Genomic DNA, 22569 nt, shown 5'->3' on the forward strand with positions numbered 1-22569 from the left:
CAGCATTATTTCTTTATTTTAATGTAGCAATTTCAAAAACCAAAAACAAATCATTACTTAATGACTCAATTTAAAATATGTTCGTGTCTAATCATTTGTTTAATTATTAATTTTTACCACTTAAAGCAATTTTCAAAGTGTGAGTGAAGTACATATTTGTAGAATACATTATTTAGTCTTTTATAAGCAGGCTAAGTGCTGTAAAGGATAGATATTTCTTTACCTTTCCTTGTGACAATGTTGAAGCTTAATTACAGCATGAAGACTGTATTAAGTACAATCTTAATCTTTAATTTAGTTTTGAGTATTATCAAATTTACTACATATGAATTTAATTTTTGCAGTAAAATAAAGTTTCTTTCTTTGATATTTTGCTGTTTCAAAATCCCTAATTTTTCTCTTCCTGTCTATTCGTTTTCTCCTTCACATATCCAAGCAGTAGTTGGAAACATGACAGTATATTTGTCAAGTATGTTTATGTTCCTTTATCAATAAAAAGCTTCCCTAAGGTAGCAATATCCCTAATAGGGTAAAATATAGTTAGCTGTATTTTTTTTAACCTCCTAATAGCAATATGAAAAAAAAAAAAGTGCTACAGTCTGAGTTTGACATCATTAAACAAAAACTCTTCCAATTAAACAGTATAAAAAGAGACAAAAAGTGATTTTATTTATTCTTCATATTAAATGCCTTAAGGCTTCTCCAGAATCCGTAAGTCCTAATCCTGAAAGTCTTTTCAAGACTTTTAGGCCACCGTTTACTCTCCACTTTCTTAAAGTTATAACTTGGCATTTTAATGTGCACTTTGTAAAACCACTAGAGTCCTCCGTTATAACTTCCCAACTTCTCTAGATCCACTGTGTTCATTGATCTCAACTGTTTCTTTTTTGGCCAGAAATAACAGAAATTTATGGACTTGACTTCACTACAAATTCATGCCTTCTAATTTAAACCAGACTTCATTGCTATCTTTTGTGAGCTTCTTATCAGATTTCTTATAGCAATTATTTCAAGTCTTTGACACATATGTCAAGTCTTCAGTTTTATTCCCAGCACACTTCCTTTTTCATGATCTTCTCTCACGTTCACTGAGGAGGGTGATAATTTTATCTTTCTCCTCTCAACCTTAAAAACGTCTTTGTTACTTTCCCTACTTCAGTCTATTTCCTCTCTAAGAAAATAAAAGTGCCACTACCTCCTCTGTTCTTTATTCCAAACATCTTCTTTCTCTTCAGTACCTGTTTCTGTTATCATAAGCCATTCTACACATGTTATCTTGTCACTCTTCTGGAAAGACCACTTTTCAGATTTCCAGGTCAGAAGATCCAAGAAAGAAAGGAAGAAGCTTTCCATTGTCTGTACTATAGGATAGATGTCAGGGTTTTATCCCTGACATTCAAGGCTGTATGTAATCTAGTCTCATTCTAGTATTTTAGATATAAATCAGTCTCTCTCCCCTCCCCGCACTGCCTCCTTCCCATTCTTCCATCTCTCACATTCTCCCTTCTCTCTTTTTCTCTCCCTCCTTTCTCAGTACTGTTTTGCAGAAAGCCTCATATATCGTCCAGGGTTTTTTCTTTTTTAATTAAATGTCTAGTTTAAATTCTAGTTTTCTAGTTTCCCTACAATCCTTAGGCCTAGATTAAATTTCTTTTGTACTTTTTTACTATTCATTTGACATTTGGTAGAGATTTTTTGTCCTGCTCTTGATCTTGTTATATCTGGGTTACTTTTACCAGCTAGATTACCAACGCTCTTATAACAGAGGATATTGCTGTCATACTTTCTTAAAGACATGGTACCTGGATGTTGTACATTTTTTCTAAGATACATTTAAGATTATTCCTGGTAGTTCTCCACTGCTAGCCTATTTTCTGTTAATTGTTATTGAAATTATTTTTAAACCGTTATTTTGCTAAATGGCGGTAGAGGTGGTACAGGTTCTAGTTTTTGCCTTACAGGCCCAAGGCTGTTTATTGAAACATCAAATGACGTTTGGAATGTAAATTTCTGGCAGCCATGACCCAAATATGCAAAAAAGACAGAGTAAGAGACTTAAGAAAATACCTGTTCAGCAAGTTTAAAATAATATTCTTTATTAGAACAAATTATTTTCTTACCTAGTTTACTCAGCATTTCTGTTAACATTTATTAGTACCTGTTAATTATAGCAGCTTTCTTTGGACTAGAGATAGTTTTAAATTAAAAGGAAAGTAAGTTATCTCCTGAATAAAGAACACTGTGATTGCCTAAGAGTTTAAAATTAATCTGAATGAAAATGCTTATTTTTTGCCTTTTTTCTCTACATAAAATTTAAGAGACAGTAAATCTTTTATTTATCAAGATATTTTCTTTCTCCTGATAGACCTACCAATACATTAGCAATAGGAGTCTCATTTTTATTGGATAAAAATCTGTATAGTATTCAGACATACTCCACTAAGTGCTTCAGATAAGAGATAAATAAGAGATAAGTCTTGCCCTTTAAAAAACTTAGATTCTAGTGGGATAGATAAAGAGTGTGTGCATTCAATTATGATACCAAATATAAAATGTTAAATGCCGTTGGGAAGTATAGATAAGGTATTCTGGAAATTTTGAGAGTAGGAGGATTGCTTTCAGCACCAAGCAAAAAGATACTGGCAAATAATATGGCATTTCAATAGAATTATAAAGCCTAGTGGGGTTTCATAGAAATGTTAATTAGGATATGCTAGATTATGCAGCAAACAAAAAGAATCGCACGTTTTTAGTCAATTAACACAAATCGATTTCTCATTCATGTTACATATCAGTACAGGTTGACAGAGCAACTCTGTTTATTATAGTCACTTGGGGACCCAAGCTAATGGAGGTTTTATTTCAACATATGTGGTACACAGCATAGCACCAGAAAATGCCACAAATGGCACTGACTTTTAAAATCGAATCTGGAATTTGATACATACCACTCAAGACCACGATCCTCAGATGACATAGTCAAACCTAACTTTAAGAAGTCAGATAAGTGTAATGCTACCACCATATGCTACCATACTTCCCAGGCCTTTTTGGGATTCATTCCAGGATTCATGGAAATCCTTGGAAAGAGACAGAGCGTACGTACAATTTATATGGAGGAAACTGAATAGTAGTTTGAAACATAGTAATTGTCATAGTAATAGCTGCTAATATGTTGTCTTCATTTTTTTCTCTTTGCTTTTTTTAAAATAGCCTTTTGGGGATATTTTTGATTATTTTGTTTGTTTTTGAGCAGTTTTAGGTTTATAGAAAAATGGAGTTAAAACTACAGATTTCCGGGCCGGGCGCGGTGGCTCAAGCCTGTAATCCCAGCACTTTGGGAGGCCGAGGCGGGTGGATCACGAGGTCAAGAGATCGAGACCATCCTGGTCAGCATGATAAAACTCCGTCTCTACTAAAAATACAAAAATTAGCTGGGCATGGTGGCACGTGCCTGTAATCCCAGCTACTCAAGAGGCTGAGGCAGGAGAACTGCCTGAACCCAGGAGACGGAGGTTGTGGTGAGCCGAGATCGCGCCATTGCACTCCAGCCTAGGTAACAAGAGTGAAACTCTGTCTCAAAAAAAAAAAAAAACTACAGATTTCCTATATGTCCCCTCATCCCTACCTCCTTCCTCTAGTTTCTTCTGTTACCATCTTGCATTGGTGTGGTACATTTGTTAAAAATTGATGTTCTAGTATTGGTACATTATTATTAACTAAAGTTTGTAGTTGACATTAGAACTTATTTTTTGTATCACACATTCTATGGATTATGACCATTACAGTGTCATACAGAATAGTTCACTGCCGTAAAGATCTCCTGTGCTCTACCTATTCACCACTCCCTCTCTACTGTCAAACCACTGGCAAGTTGAGATCTTTTTGCTGTCTCCATAGTTTTGCCTTTTATAGAATGTCATATAGTTAGAGTCATATAGTATGTAGCCTGTTCAGTTTGGTTTACTTCCTTAAAATATGCATTTAAGGTTTGTTTATGTCTTTTCATGGCTTGAGAGCTCTTTCTTTTTTTCCAAGCAATGAGTAATATTCTGTTGTATGGATTTGCTCCTATTAAAAATGAGAGACTGTATGTGTAAAATTTGTTTGTTTTGTACACAACAGTCTTGTTTCCAAATTTTGGCAACTACGTATAAACCTATATAAACATTCAGGTGCAAGTTTTTAAGTGGACACCAGTCAGCTTAGTTGGGAAATACCAAGGAGTTCTATTACGGGATTATATGTTAAGACTATGTTTAGTTTAGTAAGAAACGTCCAAACTGTCTTCCAAAATGGCGGCACCATTTTGCATTTCATCTCACAACAATGAGAGTTGTTGTTCCATATCTTTGCCAGCACTGGTGCTGTCAGTGTTTTAGATTTTAGCCTTTCTAAAATGTGGGAAATGATATCTTGTCATTTTCATTTGCAATTTTGTAAGGATATGTAGTGTAGAGCATCTTTTCATAAGCCTATTTGCCATATGTATATCTTTTGTGAGGTATCTATTCAGATCTTTTGCCTATTTTTTAAATTGGGTTATAAAATTGTTTAATTATAAACAGTTATTTGTATATTTTGAATGCTAGTCCTTTATCAGATATGTGTTTTACAAATATTTTCTCCAATTTGCAAAGTATTACCACTGTTTTTTGCCGAGTAGAAGTTTTTATTTTAATGAAGTCCAGCTTAATTTTTTTCTCTTAGTGAATTATGCTTTTCGTATTGTATCATCAAACCTGTGGTCACCTAGATTTTCTTCTATGTTATCTTCTAGGAGTTTTATAGTTTAGCATTTTACATTTATGTCTGTGATTCATTTTGAGTTAATTTTCATGAAAGGCGTTAGGTCTATGCCTAGGTATTCTTTTTCTCTCTCTTTCTCTCTCGCTCTCTCGCTCGCCCTCTCGCTCTCTCACTCTCGCTCTCTCAGTCTCCCTCTTTTTAACATTTGAAGGACCATATGGTCCAGCACTGTTTGTTAATATTGAAAAGTCAATTGCTGTCTTATGTTACAGCAGTCAACTACTGGAATTTTTTCTTGTTGGTTTTTTTGGGTTCTTTAAAAAATTTTTTTATTGTGTATATTTAAGGTATAAAACATGGTGTTATGAAATATGTATAGATGGCAAAAAGGTTACTGAAGTGCAAGTTAGCATATCCATTATCTCACATAATTACCAATTTTTGGGGGGAGGGTTGTTACAAGAATAGCTGAAATTTAAATCTATTCATTTTGCATGAATTCCAAATACAGTACAATTGTATACCTGTAGCCCTCATGTTGTACATTTTATCTGTAGACTTTTAATCTTACCTATCTGCTGCTTTACATCCTCTGACCTCTATTTCCCCATTTTCTCCCCACTAATAACCGCCATTGTATTCTCTATCCCTATATAGTTGAGTTTTTTTTTTTTTAGATTCCACATAAAAGTGAGATTGTTCAATATTTTTCTTTCTGTGGCTGGCTTGTTTCACTTAGCCTTGTATCCTCAGGTTTATCTGTGTTGTGGCAGATGGCAAGATCTCATTCTTTTTTAGGGATAAATAATACCCCATTTATTATACCACAATTTCTTTATCTATTCGTCTGTTAATGGGCAGTTAGGTTGTTTTTGTATCTTGGTTATTATGAATAATGCTGCAGTGAACATGAGGGTGCAAGTATCTTTATGAAGTGGTGATTTCATTTCCTTTGAGTATATTCCCAGAAGAGGGATTCTGGGTCATATGGTTGCTCTATTTTTAATTTATTTAGAAATCTTTATAGTGTTTTTTTATAACGGCATAATGGTAATACCAACTTAAATTCCTACTAACGATGTACATGAGTTCCCCTTTTCTCCACATGCTCACCAATATTTGTTATCTTTTGACTTTTTGATAATTCGCCATCCTAATGAGTATGAGATGGTATCTCATAGTGGTTTGCATTTGCACCTCCCTGATAATTAGTGATGTTGAGCACCTTTTCATATACCTGTTGATGATGTTTATCTCTTCTTTGAAGAAATGTCTATTCAAGTCTACAATTTAAAACATAATACTATTTGATTTGGCACCAAAAAACACATGAAATTCTTAGGTGTGAATCTAACAAAATTACACAAAATCTGTATAAGAGAAACTATAAAATTCTAATAAAAGAAATCAAGAACTAAATAAATAGAAAGCTATTCCATGTTCATGGATAGGATAAATCAACATTGTCAGGATGTAAGTTCTTTTCAACTTAAACTATAGATTCAGTGCAATCCCAGTCAAACTCTCAGCAAATTACTTTGTGGATTTTGATAAACTGATTCTAAAGTTCATATGGAAAGGTAGAAAACCCAGAATAGCCAAAATCATATTGAAGGAAAACAGTCAGAGGACTGACACTACCCAACCACAGCTACGGTAATCAAGACAGTGTTTTATTTGTGAAGGAATAGACAAATAGGTCAGTTAAACAGAATAGAGAGCCCAGAACTACACCCACATAACTACAGTTAACTGATATTTGACAATAAAGCAAAGACAATTTAGTAAGGAAAAAATAGTCTTTTCAGTTATGTTTTTAATGCAAAATGGTTGGGCATTAGATTAAGATCATATCATAAAGGGTTGTAAATATTATGTAATTAGTTTTAAAACACTGGAAATATGGGGCCCTTTAGAGGATGTTAGGGTTCAAAAGAGGACAAGAAAAACTAATATCCATAGTACTTCCCCTAGCAAGGCACTCCTTTTTCAAAATAGAAAATGCAATATGAAGTTCAGGGCAGTGTCCCTACTTTAAACTTTTCATTTCCCCACAGTTCTGCTAATTATACACTTGGATCTCCTCAACAGCAAACACATCTTTATATTATATTGCACATATTATATCATAAAACAATTCCTCCTGGATGCTTATCTACAAAACACAGCAATTGCAGCATGCAGTGATAGAAAAAAAAAAGTTTTAGTTTATGGAGGAGTTTGTGGGAAATAATTTTGGAGTTTGAACTTTTTTTAAGGTCAGGAGTAACCTGGATCAGGTAACCCAAGTGAGGAATTTAAGGATATTAATCACTTAAGTAGAAAGCTACTAAGTAGTAAGAGGTGTTGACAAATTAGTCTTTCCACTTTAATTCCTTATCAAAGACTTACCTAGTTCCCACTTTAATACTTTATCAAAGACTGTCTAGTGCAGGCGTCCCCAAACTACGGGCCCGTGGGCCACATGTGGCCCCCTGAGGCCATTTGTCCAGCCCCCCGCTGCACTTTAGGAAGCGGCACCTCTTTCATTGGTGGTCAGTGAGAGGAGCACAGTATGTGGCGGCCCTCCAACAGTCTGAGGGACAGTGAACTGGCCCCCTGTGTAAAAAGTTTGGGGACACCTGATCTAGTGCATGGGAAATTTGTCTTGTCAAAAGTCAGAATTTGACATAGTCCTTGTGGTGGGGCTGTAACTCATTTAAAAGATTTTTGGGGCAATGCTTTAAGTTTAAAATAATGAACTTTCTAGTAGACTTGTAGAATGTAACTTGATTAGAAACTGAGCACCGCCTGTATTTTCAATTCAAGAAAGACCCTAAAATCTAGTTTATTAGTGAATATTTAGCTATTTTTAAAAGATATATCTTTAAATCTATTAGAATTATAAAATTGAGTAGCTAATATGGACCTGAAAAAAAGTTTGCAAGTCTAGAGACACTTGCAAACTTTTTAAACAAAAGATTCATTTTATATTGTTTGCTTGTATAACTTAAAGATTTCATGGAGTAAAGCATGCTAATTTTTTCTCTCTTATTTTTAGATTTAAAGAGTTAATCAATATCCACTAAATTGATTTTACTGACACTTTTAGTTAGATAATTTGAAAAATATTGATCTAGTCCAAGTGCTTTATTTTAAAGATGAGGAAAGTGAGACCCAGAGAGATAACCTCAGAGCAGTCACGAGTTACACAGCTTTTTAACAGCTGGTTAATGACAGCTATGCCCAGGTCAGTTCTGGTCAGTGTTGTTTCTGCCACCATTTATCGGTTTGATCTATCATTAAGCACTTAGGAAATTTTCATAATCTTGTCATTCAATCTATTCAGTAAATAAAAACAAGTTTAGTGCTGAAAAGTAATACATAAAATCTTTTTGCCAGCCGGGCGCGGTGGCTCACGCCTGTAATCCCAGCACTTTGGGAGGCCGAGGCGGGTGGATCACGAGGTCAAGAGATCGAGACCATCCTGGTCAACGTGGTGAAACCCCGTCTCTACTAAAAATACAAAAAATCAGCTGGGCATGGTGGCGCGTGCCTGAAATCCCAGCTACTCAGGAGGCTGAGGCAGGAGAATTGCCCGAACCCAGGAGGTGGAGGTTGTGGTGAGCCGAGATCGCGCCATTGCACTCCAGCCTGGGTAACAAGAGCGAAACTCTGTCTCAAAAAAAAAAAAAAAATCATTTTGCCAAAAATCGTGAGTAAACTCTAAAGGATACACAATGAATATAAGTAGAGCAACACATAGATCACCAAGTAAACTTTTTGTCAAAAGACTGAATGCATTCTTATATGTGTGTAATATGAATACTTGCCCATAAACATGCTGATATATTTGTTCTCTGGCAATGAAACCCACCCCTTTCTTCACTGGACAGACCCTTCTAAGGTCTCTAACTTCCCCTCAGCAATATCCCTCATTGCATCTGATGCAAGGTGTTTCCTGGGAAGTTAATTTCTTAGATGTATTCAATGTCCCTGTACTTTTAGTCAAATAATCTCCTTCAAGAATGCAGACTTGGAATCAAATTGTTTAGGCAACTGTGTAAACTTCAGCAAGTGGCTTAATTTCTCTGTGCCTCAGTTTCCTCATGTTAAAATGGAGACAACAATACCTACTTATTAGGGTTTGGGGGCAGGGTGGGTTCTTTTGACTGTTTATTCTAATCTAGTGATGATGACAGTAAACCTGACCAATACCTAATTCGCTTTTCTGTTCAGTTGCACATGTCCACAGGGAAAAGAAATGAAATGATATTCATTAAGATAAAGGTGAAAAATATGTTTGTAAATAGTTTAATACTTCTGAAGCACTGGAAATAGCACATCTATTGTGTTTTTCTTTCTTTCTTTAAAGACCATTAAAAATTTTTTTTTATATGCTGGCTTAACTATAATTTTTGGAAATGCTCTTTATTTTAAATTTAATTTTAATGTTAATTTTTGCATATTTTTTTACAGTAAAAGAGTGTCCTTTTTTTCACGTTGAAACTCCATCTTCGTTAAGGAGCAACGATTTCCTGCATTGGCAATGTTAAATGTAACTATAGCTTTCAATTCATTGCCTCGTTTATATTTTCAGAGCCTGCTATAAGAGATAAACCCATTGCAATTGAAGACAGTATTCATTTTCCCTCTACCTCAGGCCACACAGAATTGATTGGGGTAATAAAATGACAGTACCTTGTAATATACTGAAGGCTCTTTAATTCGAAAACCTGTTCTAACCTGATTCAAAGCTTGTTTAAAGCTAATTTATAGCTTACATAATTTTCAGCTGGCTGACCAAGGTAAAGGATGATGTATGAAAACTGATAAAGAATTAACATTCAGACATTTCTCGTTTAAGTCAACCGGTATTAAAAAAGGAAAGGGAGAGAGAAGAAAGGGTAGAAAAAAAAAATTGGTAAGCTTTTGCTTTACATAAGTAACGTTGTTGAAAATAGTTTACACTTCTGTCTTCTTTTCAAACCTAGCTTCTGTCCTTTCTTCCTAAGATGAGTTCTATTTGCGTTTCTTACATGGTAAAATCCTTCATTTCTCATCACATATTAAGGCCAGTGTAAAGCTGGATGCAGTTAGCAGCTGTTGTGACTTCCACAGTGCCATATCTATTGTATGCCATGGTGGCAGTGATGCTGTTAAATAGTTCTGGTCTGTCAGATTTTAATTATAATTTTTTCTTCAAGATGCAAACTGAAGGTATTTAGAACGTTTCCTTTTTATTTGAGCTAAAATATCAGTATTAGGTCTTTTGCCTTTGGCTGTTTTTATCTCTTTATTTTAGCATATTTAATCATTTAACCCTCAAATAATATAACTACCAGAGTAAGTATTCTGTACTGTGAATAAATACAGATTTCAGAAATTTCATTTCAGCATTCACAAATAAGAAATGAATAATATGGCTGGGCATGCTGGCTCACAGCTGTAATCCCAGCACGTTGGGAGGGCAAGGCTGGCCGATGACAAGATTAGGAGTGTGAGACCAGCCTGACCAACGTAGTAAAATCCCATGTCTGCTAAAAATACAAAAAATTAGCTGGCAGTGGTGGCGAGTTCTTGTAATCCCAGCTACTTGGGAGGCTAAGGTAGGAGAATTACTTGAACCTGGGAGGCGGAGATTGCAATGAGTCAAAATCACGCCACTGTGCTCAAGCCTGGGCAGCAGAGTGAGACCCTGTCTCAAATAAATAAATAAATAAATAAATTACATTTTCCTTTTTTATGTTTAAGTCTTTTGCGTAGTTACTACTTTTCTACCTTAGAAGTGGAGTATTGGTGTGTCTTTTGCCATATTCTATTCTAACATCCTAGAAAGTGTCAAAATTTTCAGTAATGCATTTATAATTCTAAATCATGTGGATTTTACTTTGTATACTATGAATGTTTTAGAAATGTAGGCTTAAGAAAAAAGTGAATAAACAAATGTATAGAAACATAAAGTTAGTTTTACTATACCAATAAATTCTGTAGTTTTAAAAAGACTTCTCTAGATAGTTAGATATTAAGACCAATCATTTGTGGTCTAATTATGATGTCTACAGTCAACATGGTCATAATTATTTTAATTACTTTAAAAAAAAATTATAGGGCCGGGCGCGGTGGCTCAAGCCTGTAATCCCAGCACTTTGGGAGGCCGAGGCGGGTGGATCACAAGGTCGAGAGATCGAGACCATCCTGGTCAACATGGTGAAACCCCGTCTCTACTAAAGATACAAAAAATTAGCTGGGCATGGTGGCGCGTGCCTGTAATCCCAGCTACTCAGGAGGCTGAGGCAGGAGAATTGCCTGAACCCAGGAGGCGGAGGTTGCGGTGAGCCGAGATCGTGCCATTGCACTCCAGCCTGGGTAACAAGGGCGAAACTCCGTCTCAAAAAAAAAAAAATATATATATATATATATATAAAGTAGCACATGCTTATTGTAGAAAATTGGAGAGTAATTAATATATAAAGATAAAAATATTCAAGAAATAACCACTACTAACATTTTGTTAAGACCTTAATATTGTAAGACATATGCTGTGCATTTTCAGTGGGGGCAAACACTGGTTCTTACAGAGGCAAAAATGCAAAATTACAATGGCTTGTGACTCTCCACAGCTAAACCCTTCCCAAGAATATTTTATTCTTAGTATTTAATCTCTCCGAATTTTTTGTGTATTACACAAGCATTACTGACTTTGAATCCATGGAAAATACACAAAATATATGCGAAATTAATGCTACAGAACATGACAAATGGCTGTGAGGGGAGGACTTTTGATCAATTGCTTTATTTAAAATTATTTTAAAAGAGGTGGTTAGTGCCTGTCAATTGGCTGCCATGTGAATACTTCTTATGCTTGATCTTAAGTGCTTTTGTGTCTGACAACTCCACATGTTACTCTAGTTAAGAGTTACTCTCTCTTACCATCCAAAAGTTTAAAAAGTTGAAATTCAGCAAGAGTGACTTTTAAGGCAGTAATTTAATTTTTTTCATTTACTTTAGCTGGAACTACAGTTTTTTTGGTTTGAAAGATTTTATAAAACTTGTGTTTACTTTATTATTCTTATGTTTACGTAAATTGATAATGTGTATATGTAATTTGAGATATCAATTTATATGAATAAATCATATTTAAAGTTACTCAGCAAATTTGGTTCTTAAGTGAAATAGTAATCACTTTTACATTTTAACTTAAAAATTGTATTGAGTTACTCTTTTCTTTTCTTTTCTTTTCTTTTCTTTCTTTCTTTTTTTTTTTTTGAGACAGAGTTTTGCTCATTGACCAGGCTGGAGTGCAGTGGCACAATTGTGGCTCACTGCAACCTTCACCTCCCGGGTTCAAGCAATTCTGCCTCAGCCTCCTGACTAGTTAGGGTTGCAGGTGCCCACCACCACGCCAGGCTCGTTTTTGTATTTTTAGTAGAGATGGGGTTTTGCCATGTTGGCCAGTCCAGTCTCAAACTCCTGACCCAAGGTGATCTGCCCACCTCAGCCTCCCCCAGTGCTGGGATTACATAGGCATGGGCCACGGCCCTATTGAGTCATTTGTAATCTTGTATTAAACAAAAAGTTAACATTTGTACTTAGCTCTTTCCATGTATAAAGTACAACTATCCATATAAACATAAACAGATCAGCAGTACATCTGTGTCATTAAAATTTCATGAGGAGGCAGTCAGGGAAAAAGAGACTCCTTGGAAAGTGACGATGAAACTAAAAACAGTTGAGAAACAATGGCATAATCAGCTTTTACATTGCTTTATCCCTTATTATTACATAGTAAATATTAAAAATTATTTTTAAGCAAAGCCAGTTTTGTGCCCTTCACACAACGAGCATACTACTAAATTAAGAAGTAAAACAGTAGATTCACTTGTGTTAAGAGCATCAATTGTGATAATTACGCTAGGCAAGCAAATAATTGGCAGAATAATGTAAAACAATAACATAATATATAAATCATATAGTTAACATATAACAAATAATATTTTAATTTCTAAAGTTTTTTCACTTGCATGCAAGTTCTTTAAAGAGAAAAAAGATTGTGAAGATAAATACTCAAACTCTTAACATGAGGAGTGGGAATAGTGTATTTTTCATTGTATTTTCCTTGTTACAATTTGAAGACTTCTGTTATATTATACTCAGCTTCATTGTCATTTGCTTCTTGGTCAGTAAAATTTAAACTCATTGACTTGAATCATAAAATATTTTTAAATTTTTACTTTTTTTTGAATTTGGAACCCACATAGCTTAGGTGAACTTAGAACTCAAGTAACCTATCCAAACATGAACAGATGGTTGTTACATTTGTTACCTATGTTGGTAGCTTGGGGAAGAAGATGTTTCTAAAACATCGTCTTTTTTCTCCCCCCCACCTCCCCCCCCCACCGAATGAGTTTTAAAATATCTAATAAAAGCCAAGGCCATGGAGATAATGTAAAAATCTCAGGGAGCACGGAGGTCTGCAAATGGCATTATTGCTGTTTTCATATTCACAATATTCGCATTCATATGAAAAATTTTCTTTTACAGCAGAAAATTTTAAAAATATATTCTTATAGATTCACTGAAATTGACAGTAGTAAGCAATTTTGAGTAATTTAACTCAAAATTTGTCAGTATCATAGAAGTGAATTATTTGTTTTAAAATTTACAGATTTATTAACATATTGAGAGAAAATATTTAAATAATTTTGGTTGTTGTTTCTAAAAAGTAGGTGTTTATCTATCTTTCACCATCCAGAATCACTGTATTTATTTCAATGTATTCTCACCTGTTTCTTCTGATATTTGGGGAGAGTTTAACACATGACTTAATGTCATTTATATTATATAAGAAGATTAATTTTACAAGTTATGTTGTCAATTTGAATTACTTTACCTATTGACCTATGTAGGAACATAATCAAGTTAGCCTAATGGAGTTAACTAATTGTCACATTTTGATGAATTTTATATTGTGAGAAATTAAAGACAAACAAATCATCAGCCTTTGCTTTGAAATCAAATTTTTTTTTTTTTTTTTTTTTTTTTTTTTTTTTTTTTTGAGACAGAGTTTCGCTCTTGTTACCCAGGCTGGAGTGCAATGGCGTGATCTCGGCTCACCGCAACCTCCGCCTCCTGGGTTCAGGCAGTTCTCCTGCCTCAGCCTCCCGAGTAGCTGGGATTACAGGCACGCGCCACCATGCCCAGCTAATTTTTTGTATTTTTAGTAGAGACGGGGTTTCACTATGTTGACCGGGATGGTCTCGATCTCTCGACCTCATGATCCACCCGCCTCGGCCTCCCAAAGTGCTGGGATTACAGGCTTGAGCCACCGCGCCCGGCCTGAAATCAAATTTAAAGGATTTTACCAAGTTGTATTATATTTTAATGAAGAGTATATCTATTTCACATTAATCCTAAAGTATTGGAGGTTTAAAAGGGAAGTATGTTTTATGTGTCAATAATTTACATTGATTTCTGAAATAAATGAAAAATAAAAAACTAGAAAATATGAGACAGGTAACTTTTGGTACTTTCTAATGTGCAAAAAGTAAAACTTAAAGTAAATGTTTATAGAATTGATGAGAATCGAGTAAAGTTTTCCATAGGGTGTGACTTAGTGTACTATTCCTAATAATGTACTAATGCATCATTGTGATCAGCAAGTCCATATAATAATGACATTGACTTTGAGATTCCTGTCAGAGTAGTGGGAATGACCCAGCCTAACAGGCTAGTTGGTTGGAACAATTACTTCCAGAGATCTTTGACTAGAATACACAGTAAGAAATACATGTTGCCCCATAATGTCCTACATGTTTCTACACAGTATTCTGTACACATACCTAAATGAACCTCTGTACACATTTCTGTACATGACTACACATACTTCTATGCACAAACCTTCTCATACCCCTGCACACATCTGTACATACGTCTCTACAAACAGCTCTACATATAGTCAGAGACAAACTTCTACATAGCCCGTTATACAACCCTACCATATATACACATGCATACCCCCCTACACTGAAAGAAGACTTTTTTTATCCTTACTGTGTCTCATAAATCCTGTTTTATTCTACCTATTCAGTTTCACCTTTAAAACAAATGTTTTTCACGACTCAGTAAATCTACATTTTGTTTAGGCTAGTGTGCACTGGCCATTGTAGTACATTATGACTGATATGTAGGTCTATGTGTTTTTGCTAGGTATCTAGGTATATGAATGCAGTTATAGAAGCAAATATATACAGTATAGGAGAAAGTAATGTTTTGCCTATATTGCTAATTTTGTGTAGGGTTTTTTTTGAGGCTTTTGCGATAAGATCTTTCATTGTTCAGCAATAATGAGCTGTGGATTTATAAATTTCTTGTTTTTCATATACAAAGAAATAGAATAATGTAACTGCAAGAATGTACTATGCAGAAATATTTAAAGAGACTAGCATTTCAAGCAAAGAAATTGAAACAGGATTTTAACATGGTCAAATAATAGGATTGAAATTTCTATACTATTTATGATAAAAATAAAGAGCTTTATGCCGTACAATGCATATGCTGCCTTTATCTGAAATTGTTCCCAAGTACTTACTGACGTTGAGAAGTGTTTAATTCCTGGGAGGCATCTTTGATACATGATCGGTTTCTTCTTAAAAATGTCAAAAAACCAATACTGTTTCCTGTTTGTTAAATTTATTATGTCTTTGGTAACTTCCTTTTTTATGTCTGTTTCCATAAAACTGAATTTAAGTAAAGTATGTTCAGAGGAACATGAAGTTTATAGTAAGACAGACCTGGATTTGAATATCTACTTCTTCACTTACCTGTGTCACCCTGGGAAAATTCCTTAACCCTCCTGAGTTTACATTTCCTCATCAGGAATGAGTTGGTTCTCCATGGTTGTTTGAGGAAAATACTAATCCATTTACATCTTAAGTTTTACTTGTATTTCTCATTCATTTAGCATAGTTGAGATTGTATAATTTAAATTTAGATCAGCTGGCCAAATTCTGTTGAATCTTGTTTCCCTCAGTGTTATCTCTGTAATTGAGAAATCTAGAGTTCAGAGGAATTGTAAATGAATTGTCTGGACATACATAATAAGTAGAGGCAGGTGTAGATAAGGACTTTGACTTTCTGTCTCCAAGTCTAATGGTCTTTCCCCTGTATGGTACAGAAGTCTAGTGCTCATTTTGTGATTAAATCTCTTACAGTGCTCACACAGTTCCCCAGAAGTATATATATCTTACAGTATGATTATGCTACTTGGGTTTATTGTTTGTTATATGCAGAAAAAGTAAAAATATTTTCTCATTGTATTATATAATAGCCCAGGTTTCATCAAGAGTGTAATTTGGTAGATGTTCCCCACAGGGAAGTTTTATCTTATGTACAGATATCATTCCTTGAAATTATTAATAGTTTCATGTTGCATCAGTGACCTTGTGTAACTCTCTACCTGATTATTGATATTTTTGTGTTTCATTTTTTAAACCTAGTCTGAACTTGTAACAGATATGTTTTTAATATTTATGTGACTTTAATATTGATATAGATGTTTTTAATGCCTACTTGATACTGCCTTTTTCTTACTGTTTCATCTATCACAATTGAAAATAAATACTGCTTTGTGAGAGAAAAGAAATACTTGCATATCTTCCTCAAATTATCAAAATATGTAAAGTATTTACAGAGAAAATTTCAAATGGCCATATTTTGAATATCTGGAAATCAGAAAATTAAATAAATAATTAAGCAAATAGCCACACTGTTTATTTTTAGATTAGGATATCTTAAATTTCTTGGGAGTTTTTGTTGTTAGTTTTGCTGCTGCATATGCTTCTCCGTTACAGCGAATTGTATTACTGAGTTTCCTCCAAAATGTAGACAACAGTCTTGAATTTATTATCAATGAAAAATTATGAACCACAAACACATATTATTCCAAACATCTAAAATTACAAATTTTTTATTTTCTCGGTAAACTTGAGTATCTTCAAATTTAAAGCTGGTAGAAATAGTTGATGCCCTTTTCTGTTCTTATAATGATACACCTAGCAATTATTCACTTCTGCGTAATGGATCATTTTTATCTGCATCTTGTGCCTGTTCTGTTTATATAGAATAAATATTTATGTTTTCTCACTTTTTTGGACTAGGACGTACAAATAGAATAAGTTTGAAGTACCAGCTATAATTCATTGCTTGAAAAGAAGTGCCTCACTCTGATACTGTGTAAGAAAGAAAGCTATCTAAATCATTTCAGCAATAAGCTTTTAACAAAGAAAACATCAGATTTTCCTTCTTGAAAATGTGTCTTCCATATATTAAAGTAAAAAAGCAGTATTTTATGAAAAATGTTTGTGACAAGTTTAACCTCTCATCATCACAAACTTTAGCATAAAGAAGATCCTGTTAGATTTGATAGGGTAAAAAATGGTGGTAAGATTTTGCTTTAGTCACATGTTCACTATGCAAAATTTTCACAAAACTCATAAGATGCAATAAAATATAAATGAGATAGTTCTTATGTTGCTAGTTTACAGTTTTCTACCGTGAGTTTTTAAAAACTAATTGTTTTTCTAAGTATACAGGGATAACACTCCTTTAATGACTTAATGGTTAATTGGCTAATGTCATACAAGTTACCAGTTTGTAAAATCTAGAATTTTCTGCCCACACAAAAATTGTAGCCCGATAATTTATTGCTTGGATCTTGTTGTATAGTGAAATATTTATATAGAATAGGAAAATATTATCTACTGTTTGATCCATATCACTTAAAAATTAGGAATATAAAGCATAAATAATATAAATATAAAGTTTTGTCAGAAATACTTGCCTTGATTTGGGAATCTATATTTCTTCAATTTTGCTTGATAATTGGCCTTTTCAACAATGAAAAACAAAATTGTATTGAACTGTGGTTTACACTACTAAAACGTGTACTTAGATAATTGTTTAAAGATAATATGCTATAATAATTTGTAAATAAAATCTATAAATGTCATTTAACATAAATGTTTTCTATAAATAACCATGAAGCATTAATTTATTTTTATTTTCTTAGAGACTAGGTCTCATTGTATTGTCCAGGCTGTTCTCAAACCCCTGGACTCAAGCGATTCTCCCAACCTCGGCCTCCCAAAGTGCTAGGATTATAGGCATGAGCCACCATTCCCAGCCAATTGGTTTTTTTTATTGTTCCTTATCTGTGATTTATTTAATAAGGAATTAAGTGACAGATTAAGAAATCATACACTTTTGACTGTATTATTTTGTTTTTATTATATATGTGATGCATGTTTATTGTAGATTATTTGGAAATGCAGAAAAATAAAGATAAGTAAAATCATGACCTACCTTGCAGACATTACTGCTGTTTGTACATTGGTATATGTTTTTCTAGCTTTTTTTTTTTTTAACCATCATTTAACAAATGTCTGCTACGCTTCTTGTAAGTGTAATACGCTGGTATTCTTGCAATTCCTAACCTCTATCCTCTTAATGTTTGTGGTCTATAAAATGTATCTAAACAAGTGACATGAAAACTATGGAAAAAGAATACAAGGTGCTCTTAAAACAGGTACCAAAACTAAAAATAGACAAATGGGACAATTTGAAACTAAAAGGCTTCTGTACAGCAAAGGAAACAATCAACAAAGTGAAGAGACAACCTAAAATTGGAGGGGGAAGAAGTAATTGCAAAGTATTCACCCAGTAAGTGTTCTGTAGAACATACCAGGAACTCAACTCAAAAGAAAAGAAAACAGTTTGATTTTACAAATGATCTGAATAGAAATTTCTCAAAAGACATACAGTCAATAAGTATATGAAAAAAATGCTCAGCATCACTAATCATCAGGGAATTGCAAATCAAACCCTGATGAGATATCTCATCCCAGTTAGAATGGCCATAATCAAAAAGATGAAAAATAGCCAGTGCTAGCAAAGATGCAGAGGAAAGGGAAATCTTGCATACTGTTGGTGGTAATGTAACTTCATGCAGCCATTATGGAAAACAGTATGGGTGTTTCTCAAAACCTAAAAGTAGAACTAACTTAGAACCCAACAGTCACACTACTGGGTATTTATCTAAAGGAAAGGAAGTCAGTATATTGAAGAGATACCTGCAGTCACATGTTTATTGCATAGATATCTTAACCCCCATGCTATTGCAGCTTTAAAATTTATAAATTAGTATCTATACCCCATGTTTACTGCAGCACTGTAATTATATGATAAATGTAATACATATTTATATAATAGTGTATAATTATATTTCCTAATGATCCTAATGTTTTATAGCACTGTCGGTTGAATATGGTTAACAGTGATCTAGATTTTCAAAAAGCGAAAAGTGAGGATTTTGAATGTTCGTAACAGAGAAATGATAAATGTTTATGGTGATGTGGCAGAAAAAAGGAAGGAAAATCTGAGATGTACTACAACATAAGTGAACCTTAAGAACATTATGCTAAGTAAAATAAGCCAGTCACAAACAGATACTGTATGATTCCAGTATGTGAGGCAGTGAGAGTCAAAAATCATAGAGACAGGGAGTAGAATAATGGTTGCTAGGGGGTAGAAGAAGGAGGGAATGAGATATTTTGTGTGATACAAATATGGTGGTGATGGTTTCACAATAATATAAATGTATCTGATACCACTGAACTGTATACTTAAAATGATTAAGATGGTAAATTTTTGTTATGTTATGCCACAATTTAAAAAATGATTAAAACAAACAAACAAACTTAAACCCTCAGAGGAAGGGTGCAGATGGCACGGGAACTAACCTGGTTTGAAGGATCCCAGCAAAATATTCTTGATATTTTTAGAATGTGGTAGAAGTCTGACTTCATTTCAGTACTATTATAGGCACATATCCTCACTTGCTCTCTTTTTCTCTCTTATTTTTAAAAATTCCATTGGCCATTTCATTGAGGCTCTAGGAAGACAAGCAGTTCCTCCTAGAATGTGCATATATCCTTCATATCTGAAAAATTCACATTTTTTAAAAAGTCACTATGATACAGTTATTGCTGCTAAAACTTATATAGACTGAAGATGAGCAAATCTCCAAATTCTTCATTAGGCAGTTACTTCACTATAGGCAGAAAAGAATTGAGAATTTCTAAATTATTCTTTTAAAGTTGCTGATTCACTTGTTACAATTATGAAAGCATTTTTCCAGTTTTAACACTATCATTGCCCTAAAGCAGCAATTTGATAGCAAGTTTATTTAAAAATTATATTAATATACTTAACTTCATCAAAGTATTTAAGGAACTACTTTTCTAATCAAATAACTGCACCATTGTACCATAAGGAAATATACTAACAGCATGAAAGGTAAAATGCATTATAGATATATGGAATATTCTTACCATCTTATTTTATTAAAACAGTAAATTAACATTATAGATGCCTAAGCCTTTTAATTTTTTGCTCTTTCACTTCTGTTCTATGCATTACACATTGTCATATATTATACTTGTTGGATTAGTATTGGAAAGTAAACTGAGGAAAATGTAAAAGCATAATTTATATTCTTACTAATTTTTTAAAAAAGCAATGGCAGGTAACTTGAATATGTTGAGCTAAATTTATTACGAACTATTATTAATTAAATTACATTATTAAATGTTTTATTGGAAAAATCTATGCTGAAGACATTCTGTTTTATGAGTTTCTGGTGCTTTACAATGAAAATGTGAAAATTCCTTCAATAGAATATTTCACATATATTTACATACATTACAAATATATTCACATATACTTAGAAATTCCAAATTATATTTTGAAATAAAATAATTTCAGTAAAATCTAAGACTATATTTTTGAGACTAATACTACAGGAATATCAGGTGTGAAATATCTTTGTTCGTTCAAGAGGAATTTCTTCTTCAATATTTTCTTTAACAAACATATGTTTTAATAGTTTCCATTCTTCTGAGACTCTAACCTTGTCCTCATTCCTTCTCCAGCTGTTGTCCCACTTCTGGACTATGGCAGAATTTCTAAATAGTTGTCTATACTCAGGACCACCATTTCCTCACCTTCATGTCTCTTTTTTTCATCAGCATTGGAAATGTTTTAAGAAATAAATGAAAGACTACAAAGTATTATATACTCCCTGATTGCAATCATGTAGAGATAATTCTCAGGACACTAAATTGAAATTGAAAGATTTGAATTTGAGTATCTATCTATGGTTGGGGGTATAAGGCAACACAGATGTACCTTTTTACAAAAGCATTTAGAGAACTCTACGATGTTTGAGATTTTCCTTTCATACATACATTCAGCTTTATATGGCCATTTCCAGCATAACTGGAACATGTAAATATAAAATCAGATGATGAAACATGTTCTGTTTACAATAAATGCAATAGACTCACTTTTGTGCAAATCAACAATAAAGCTTTTTTGCTTTTTCTTTACTTATTTAGAGACAGAGACTTGCTCTGATACCCAGGCTGGATGGAGTCCAGTGGTGCAATCACAGCTCACTGCAGCCTCAACTTCCTGGGCTCAAGCAATTCTCCTTCCTCAGCCTTCTGAGTAGCTAGGAATACAGGCAACACCTGGCTAATTTTCATATATATATATATATATTTTTTTTTTTAGTAGAGACTGTGTTTTGCCATGTTGCCCAGGCTGGTCTTGAACTTCTGAGCTCAAGGGATCTGCCCACCTCAGTTTCTCAAGGTGCTAGGATTACAGGCATATGCCACCACACTCAGCCTGTTTTTCATTCAGAATGAAAGCTGAGAAACTAGGATAAAGAGCCATATGTGTTTGTGGAGGATGTATTTTTATGCTGCAAGAAAGGTTTGACTAAATGTAGGACATGTAAAATGTAACTTAAGAAGTTATAGCAGTTCAAGGTTATCAGGAGTGATTTTTACTATGATTCTTTTGGTCTTTCCATTATGGTTCAAAGATGGCTGCTATGGTTCCAGTTATTATCAATGTTTCTGAAATTAAAGAGGAAGGGTGAAGTGCAAAATAACATCTCTCATTACCTCTTTAAGCTATTTTGACCAGTCTTTGGTCCCCATTACTCTACTGCAGTGGCTCTTGTTAATGTCACCTGCAATCTCTTTCTTGTCGGACTCAATAGTTATGCCTTTGTCTAAATCTTACTTGACTTCTCAGTGTCATTTAACAAAGTCGACCATTCCCTCTTTCTTGAAACATTTTCTTTTTTTGGTTTCCTAACTTCTGATTTTCTCTTTGTAACTGACAGACCCTTCTCAGTCTTAGCTGAATTCTCCATTTGTGCTCAAGTTGTATTACTAAGGCTTGGTTATTGTGGCTCTTCTCTATTTGTATGTCCCTGGGCGATTGCATGCAGTTTTATTTGTATCTGGGGGACTTTTAAATGTGTAATACTATCCCCAAAATCTTATCCCAAGGTCTAAATTCATATATGCAAATGTTTGCCTGACATTCCTACTATATACATAAAGATTGGCTCAAACTTGATGTTACCAAAATAGAATTACTGGTTTCTTAATTCTTCTCTATTCCCATCACAATTTACTTCTCCCACAGTCTTTCCCACCTCAGTTTCATCATTTTTGAGAATCAAAAGCAGAGTAATCCTTCCTAATTACTTTCTTTTGTTTAAGTCCAAAGCATATTATACCTCTTTCTATTGTGACTACATTAAGTACTCCAAGTACCGCCATTCCTGATCTGTTGGCAATTGCCTACTTCCTTATCTCTGTATTTGTATTCTTTCCTAATTTCTACCCATCTTTCTCTGTACTGCAACCATAAGCTCAAAACCCAAAAGCAAACATGTTATTTAAATTCTTAAACCCTCCAGTG

At 33.8% G+C, this 22569-nt stretch overlaps 1 protein-coding gene across 8 annotated transcripts in view; it reads left to right on the forward strand.

The window, feature by feature from the left end:
* Positions 1 to 22569, forward strand: part of PHF14 (PHD finger protein 14) — a 211521-nt gene that overhangs the window by 150215 nt on the left and 38737 nt on the right. The window lies entirely within an intron of this gene.

Source organism: Saimiri boliviensis, chromosome 10, assembly GCF_048565385.1.
Source record: "Saimiri boliviensis isolate mSaiBol1 chromosome 10, mSaiBol1.pri, whole genome shotgun sequence".
NCBI lineage: Eukaryota > Metazoa > Chordata > Mammalia > Primates > Cebidae > Saimiri > Saimiri boliviensis.